The sequence below is a fragment of the Eptatretus burgeri genome, chromosome 13, assembly GCF_056783735.1.
Source record: "Eptatretus burgeri isolate ZD-2024b chromosome 13, Ebu_testis_v1, whole genome shotgun sequence".
In the NCBI taxonomy this organism is placed as follows: Eukaryota; Metazoa; Chordata; class Myxini; order Myxiniformes; family Myxinidae; genus Eptatretus; species Eptatretus burgeri.
In genome coordinates, this window is record NC_140973.1 from 28014763 (window position 1) to 28021780 (window position 7018).

A 7018-nucleotide genomic window follows, 5' to 3' on the forward strand; every position below is an offset into this window, starting at 1 on the left:
TTCCAACGTTGTAGTATTCCCATAATCAATATCGTGCCTCATGCACACTTCATCAACCCTATTGATGGGTTTGCTCCATGGTTTAGGATTGTCTGCCTCATCTAATCTTTTATCCAAGTTTGTGCCTGGACCACAGAAAGAATACCCTGGTAGATGTAATTCCCCTGGGTATTCCAGTAGTTGTAAATTTACTTCCTGATAAAAAACTTTTGTATATCTCCTCCGAGTTTGTGTTTGGAGATAAATTGATTTTTTTTTGAACCACACACCGAACATATACCTTTTTGTATAACCCTGTTATTTTTACTTTTAAAATATGAGATATTTTTAGTATTAGTTTTCTTTTTACATTTGAGACAATAACTCATTTATTTATGAGAAAAATTCCGACTGAGTGCAAAAACCTTTTTAGTTTCCAACATGCACATTTGAATCTTGATTTTTAAAACATAAAGAATCATTAGAAATGCCTTCACTCTCTCCTCCATTTATTTTAGAAAAAATAAAAAAAACTTAAATTAACATCAATATCCTCTCCATGAAAACGATGTCAACGATCTTGTCGAAAATACTGCTAATAGACTTGTCAATTCTTTGTTTTCCTCCTCGGTGGGTTGAGTTATTTTCTGTAATACCACCAATCTTTTTCTAATCTCACTGGTTTCCATATTTTCATATTTATTCAGTCTCGCTCTTTCCTCCCTCTCCTCCTTCTCTCTCTTCTCTCTCTTCTCCCTTTCCCCTCTTTCTTCTCCCTCTCCTCCTTCTCTCTCTTCAACTTCCTCGTCCCTTACTATCCTTGAATCGCTTACACCCCATAGAATATCATACATATATTCATCAGGATTTCTTGTTATTCCTGTATCCAAAATAATTTTTTTACAACAGGAAACCAATAAAATTTCTTTTGAATTTCTAAAAGAGCCTTACGTTTTCTTAACTTTATAATTTTTTCATTATTTAACATTCTAATTAAATCTAAAGTTATCGGTTTATCAACATCAGCATAATGCCAATCTTTTATTGAAAATACCTCATTCTTATGTTGTAGAACATATTTATTAAAATACCGAATACCCTTTTCTTGAAGGTATGCTTGGACACAGAAATGATAATTTTCTTGAAGCCTTCTTGCCATCATTTATGTATTAGAAATATATGTTAGAATAATATTATGACACGAAACACCTCCCCATCTTCCCATAGTTAAATCATTTTGTATTTCCTTACTTATTATATGTAATCCTGTTTTTTCTGTTTTCATGATATAAACTAGGGCAAAACCATTATTATATTTACCCTTATTAAATTCATTTATTTGTTGTTTACTAATCGTGGCTTCACAAAACTCATTCTCCATACCAAGTGGATAATATTCTTCCTTACGAGACTGATTTAATTGTTCCAGGTCTTCAAGGTCAATTTTAAATGACCAATTTTACCCTAAATCATTCATATCATACCCCTATTGTTCTATTCTCATGCAAACGATACGCCCTTCTTTTTAAAATTTATTTTAATTCGAACTGTGAATTCTGTATGACCTGGAGATAAAATCAACACTTCTGTATCTTTGGAATACACGGCCGTTTTATTTAAGGATATATATATTGTGATAAATCGCTTAATCTCACCAAGTCATTCGCGTTAGTCGGGCTTGGATAATTTTTTAATTTATAAGCATTTTTCATATTAATATTTTTGGTTATATTATATTTATGTCGTTCAGCCTGTGCCTTTGTGTAATAATTTGATAAATCAATATGCAGTTCTTGGGATATGCCAAAAATAGAACCATCTTTCCCAACATAAGTCATTTATATTAGATTCAAAATAATGTCATACAAAAAATTATTTTTGTTGAGTTGAAATAACATATAGACATAATTGACCACAACACTTGGAATTTAATTCTTGGACTTGAAATGTTTGATAAACACCATTCTGTAAGAATTTTATGACTTCAACAGGTGGTGGAAGACCAAAACTATTAAAATAATATTTGTCTTGATTATTAAAAATACAAACCCAATGAGAACCGTTCCCATTATTATCTTCGAAGTTCATAATAATATTCTTTGTATGTTTAGGCACGTTTGCTAATTCATCTCTCATACAAATAACCACATTATGAATTTTTAATAACTTACAATATTTGACAAGTTGTAAATTTGATGTTGTATTCTTTCCAAATTCTTTAAACCACTCATCAATGCTCATTTATTTATTAGAAAGATATAATCCATTACCCCTTTTAGTTAATTTTACACCTGCTTGTGCGATAGAAGAAAGCACATCTCCAACTAACAATCTCGCTTTATCAGGCAGACCTTCAAGTTTTTCAGCAAAATCTACAATTACACCACTTCCACTAATTTGTTTCTCCAACTCTTTGTTATGTCTTTCCAATTATTTTTGAGCCTGGAGTTGAGCCTTCCTTTCGTTGGCAGTTTTCACCGCTGTTGAAATACCACCCGTCAATGCTCCAACCGCACTTAAACCAGCAAATAAAGGAATTAGAAATGGGAGAAATCCTCCACTCGTCTCTCTTATTGAATATTTTTTCAACATTGGTTTTGTCATTTTAATTTTAAGTGAGCCAGTATCGTTCAAGATTTTAAACTGTTCTCTTGTGAGCAAAACCTCAATTCTTACTGCTCCTTTTCTCTGAATTGTATTAACGTTAATCGAACAAGGCTTTTGATTTTGAACACAAGATGATAGTTTATGAAGATTGATTTGATTAACATATACCCCAGTTGGTACTTTGCCACTCATTTATTTAACAAAAAGTTATGTGAGACTAATCATAACACCATTATCTGTATTAATCTGCAATTCTGTTTCTTCCAAAAGCAAACAATATGCATCAACTTCTTCACTCTCTCCTGTTTCAATGTATAGGGAAGTATCCACTCGATTAGACTTTATAGTTTCCTTTTGAGCACTCAGGTCAAACGCATAGATTGCATACAAACTTTTAAATGCTGTCATATCCAAAATAGGTTCTTTATTTCCATTACTTTCGCACACCTTTTGGTAAGACTTGTATGCTTCAGCAAAATCATTTTTTTCCCAATTAATTTCCAATCTATCTTGTGGGTAAAATGTTCCATCTCGAGAAACAGGAAGTTGTTTCATCTTTGCATTATCACTCAATGCATTATTCTTATCAGTCGCAGTATCACCATCTGGCTTTTAAAAAATGATCCACAGATATCGTGGCTTTCCTTCCAGAACATCCAAATTCCACGTGTAAGTGGTTTTGTTTAGTTTAACGTGTTGACATCTTCTTTTGAGGTATGAGGTTTTTGAGGTTTTTGAGGAAACCACTGAGTGGTTTCTTTGAGTTAAGTCTTCTGTTCAAAATCTCTTCTGTTTTAAGATTAGGAGTATATTCACTAATATACCAACTCATTTCATCAATTACAAATTTATTCTGCTCACCAAAAGCACTACCAACACCAAAAAGTAATCTATTTTCATAATCATTCCTTTGTAGTTGAAATCTAATTTTAAGACCATACAGAACTTTATCATGATCACAATAACCAAATATACCTTTAAGAGGAACTGCCACAGTAAAACTATTACCTGCTTTTGAATCATCATTATACGCTCCTTTCCTTTGATTATATCCAGGGTCTGTGTTTGTTCCCATTGACATATCAGGAATAAAACCTTCGACAGCCCCCTTTCCCATTCTATCACCGAATGAATATAGTGTAAATTTCATCATTTCAGATACAGCAGAGACATAATCAATCGCTTCAACTTATTGTGTTCCAATGTACAAATGAACACCATCAAACATTTTCCAGAATAAATCATTTACGAATGTTGCGTTTGTGTTATTCCCAGCCTTAGTGAATGTAAATTTACACAACAAGAAACTTTCGGATAGATTCAAATAGGTTTGTTGATTATTTATTTCAAAACTTTTGTACCATTTGCATTCCAGTCTGTTCCAGTTGTTGCATTTACCTTGAAGTAATCTTATTTAGTGGAGTTTGAGATAATAATAGTATCATCCAAATCATAGATACTATCAATTGCTTCCATACTTGTATTTATTTAGGAAAAAGATGTTAAAACTTTTGAAACCCTGATCCAAGTATTGAAATTATTTTCTGTCGTTCTTGGGGAGACAACTGAGTTTTGCCTTTCTTAATTTCTTTTATTGCTTGTAATTTATGAGATTCCTTTTGGGCATCTTTTATGCTCTTTACAGCACCTGCTACATTTCCCACAGCAGAAGCAGTTGAACCAATTAGGTCTTTATGTTTAAGAATAGTTGAACCGATACCCATTATAGTATCAATTATCCCATCTCCTCTAAATTGATGTCCGACACCCCTTTGTTTCGTAGGTTTATAGTATCCTCTACCAAGATACATACCTTCGCCCTTGTAGTATGGGGAAAGGAACATCCCATCCCCTGTAATTATTTTATATTTTCCAAACTCGTGTTTCCTCACAATAACCATCGTATTTATTTATTGGAAAACTTCACGTAGGTGAATTCTGATGGATATAACTTCTCCATTAAAATAAATCATACGATTATCTTGGTCGGTTATCCTAAATTTTACTCTGTATGGTTTTTCCTGACACAAGGAGATAAACCAAATTTTTGGGTTCCATATTGAATTTATAACCAATTGGGGTTGAGTATGCGCTGAATGAAAATATTGTATTTGATTTTATTCCATCATTATAAGCACCATCAATCAAATCACAGTGAATTAACACTGAATTTATTCCTGAGGATATTTGAATGACATTGTCACTGTAAAACGTCCCATTAGTTTCAATCTTTTTTGAGGAGAAACCCAATAACTCTCTAAATGAATTATCAATTGTGAAATCAACCTTGTAGTTCTTTTTAAGTTTAATCGTTGATTTTGAAGTATGTTTTTGAATGTCTATAACAATATTTTTTGGTTCATCACCCTGTTCTTTCATAAGACGAGCAATTTCAGAAGATATTTGAGAAATCTCATATGCTCCGGGTGAGACTGTTATCGTTTTGTATCCACTTCCCGGATTATAACTAAACTTGTCATTTTTATCAGTTATATTAAATAAGGTATTATAAGTTTCCATGGACAATAAAGATGCCTCATATTCTTTTGTTGTGTCAAGTTGGAGTGCGTATGGGAATGAAGATGTGTGGTCGCTTGTTGTGAAATTGAAACTAAGGATTGTGCTTCTCATCTTATTTAATATGAGATAAAATGTCTTTATATTGATATTTATTACTTATTTTCATGTTCATCAACTGGTCTAAAATGGCTGATGCTTCATTAAAACAATTGTTATTTCCAGCCTTCTTACTGCCGAACAACAATAACAGTCTATTAACTAATTGTGATGGGTCATTTGGAAGAAAACTAACACCTGAACCAAGGATACTTCAAGCCTGAATAATGTTTTTCTCCTTCTCATTCTTCCTACTTTTACCAGAAAGAATAACCCTAAAATCAACAGAGTTCAGCAGATCAATATATACTTTATAATCATTATTTCTCATATCCAATGGTTTATCAATATAAACCTCACGAATGTTGCGTTTGTGTTATTCCCAGCCTTAGTGAATGTAAATTTACACAACAAGAAACTTTCGGATAGATTCAAATAGGTTTGTTGATTATTTATTTCAAAACTTTTGTACCATTTGCATTCCAGTCTGTTCCAGTTATTGCATTTACCTTGAAGTAATCTTTTTTAGTGGAGTTTGAGATAATAATTGTATCATCCAAATCATAGATACTATCAATTCCCTCACAGTTCATCCCTCACAGTTGAACCTTGTCTTCCATCTTTTGTGAGAAGAAACATTAATCTCGGAGTTTGTTTGACAGGGGGTTGAGCAGAACTCAAGAACCTTAATTCATCATTAAATATCAATACCTTTTCTTGAACAAGATGAAATATTGCTGATTTTTCTGTTGGAATGAGCCCTGCTTTGGTTTTTGAATCCGCTGAATATTCATTGTTTTGAAGAGCATTCACAATATAATCAGGGGGTCGATTCATCTCTTCCAGTTGTTGAAATAATCCTTCATCATCATATTCTAATTCTCCTATATGCTCTAATTCTTCCTCCGTCATTTGACTGAAATCTTTTAACATTTGGAGCTTTCTAGGAGTATATTTTATTGTGGGAACTGTGGAGACATCTATAATTTTTTCTTGGGAAGTTTTTAAAAGTGGTTTAAAAAATTTCTCTTGTTTTCTTTAAAATGCTTCTTTACCTGTTAGTTTTTGTCTGCGTTTCTTCTTTAAGTCTTCCTGTTGTTTTACAACTTTTGAAACCAACTCTTGATGTTCCCTAAATGTTCTTGCTCTTTCTTTTGCATCCATTTATTTTTTGAAAAATATCATTTAATATCTCATCTTGTTTCACAACAATATATTTATATTTTTCAGTCGTGTGTTTCATGTAATCCCAAAATTCCTTTTTACTACATAATGTAGAACAATTGTCTCTCCAAAAATTGTTTATATCTATTGAATTTAACTTGAATAAAATAAAAGTATTAGGATTGTTTCTGATGGAACGACGAGGAAGTTGAAAGTACGATTGACTAAGATAAATACAATTACAAGAAGAATGTCTCCCTCTTGTGTAGTTGCTGTCCATTACTGTTTGGTTTCTCTCCTTAACAGAATCATCAAAGATAACGAGGTTCTTTTTAGATTTATCCAAATCTTGGGGAGACGGTATATCATCCGTATTATCACCAAGAATACAAGTTATCGGTTTTTATTTCTTTTTACATCTCTGTGTATCACAAAATAGTTGTATTATATCTTCAATGGTATAATCATTTTGGTTTTTTTTAAGTTTAAATAAACCAATTATATCTTCTTTTTGAAGACCAGCATTAAAACCTTGTGAGAGTAGTTGATACTCTGCTTGAAAACTCGACTTTGTGAAAATTATAAAATTACCATAATCTAAAAAGTAAGGAGCATCTTCAAAAGTAAGCAGGTTTTTCCACATCCACTTGAA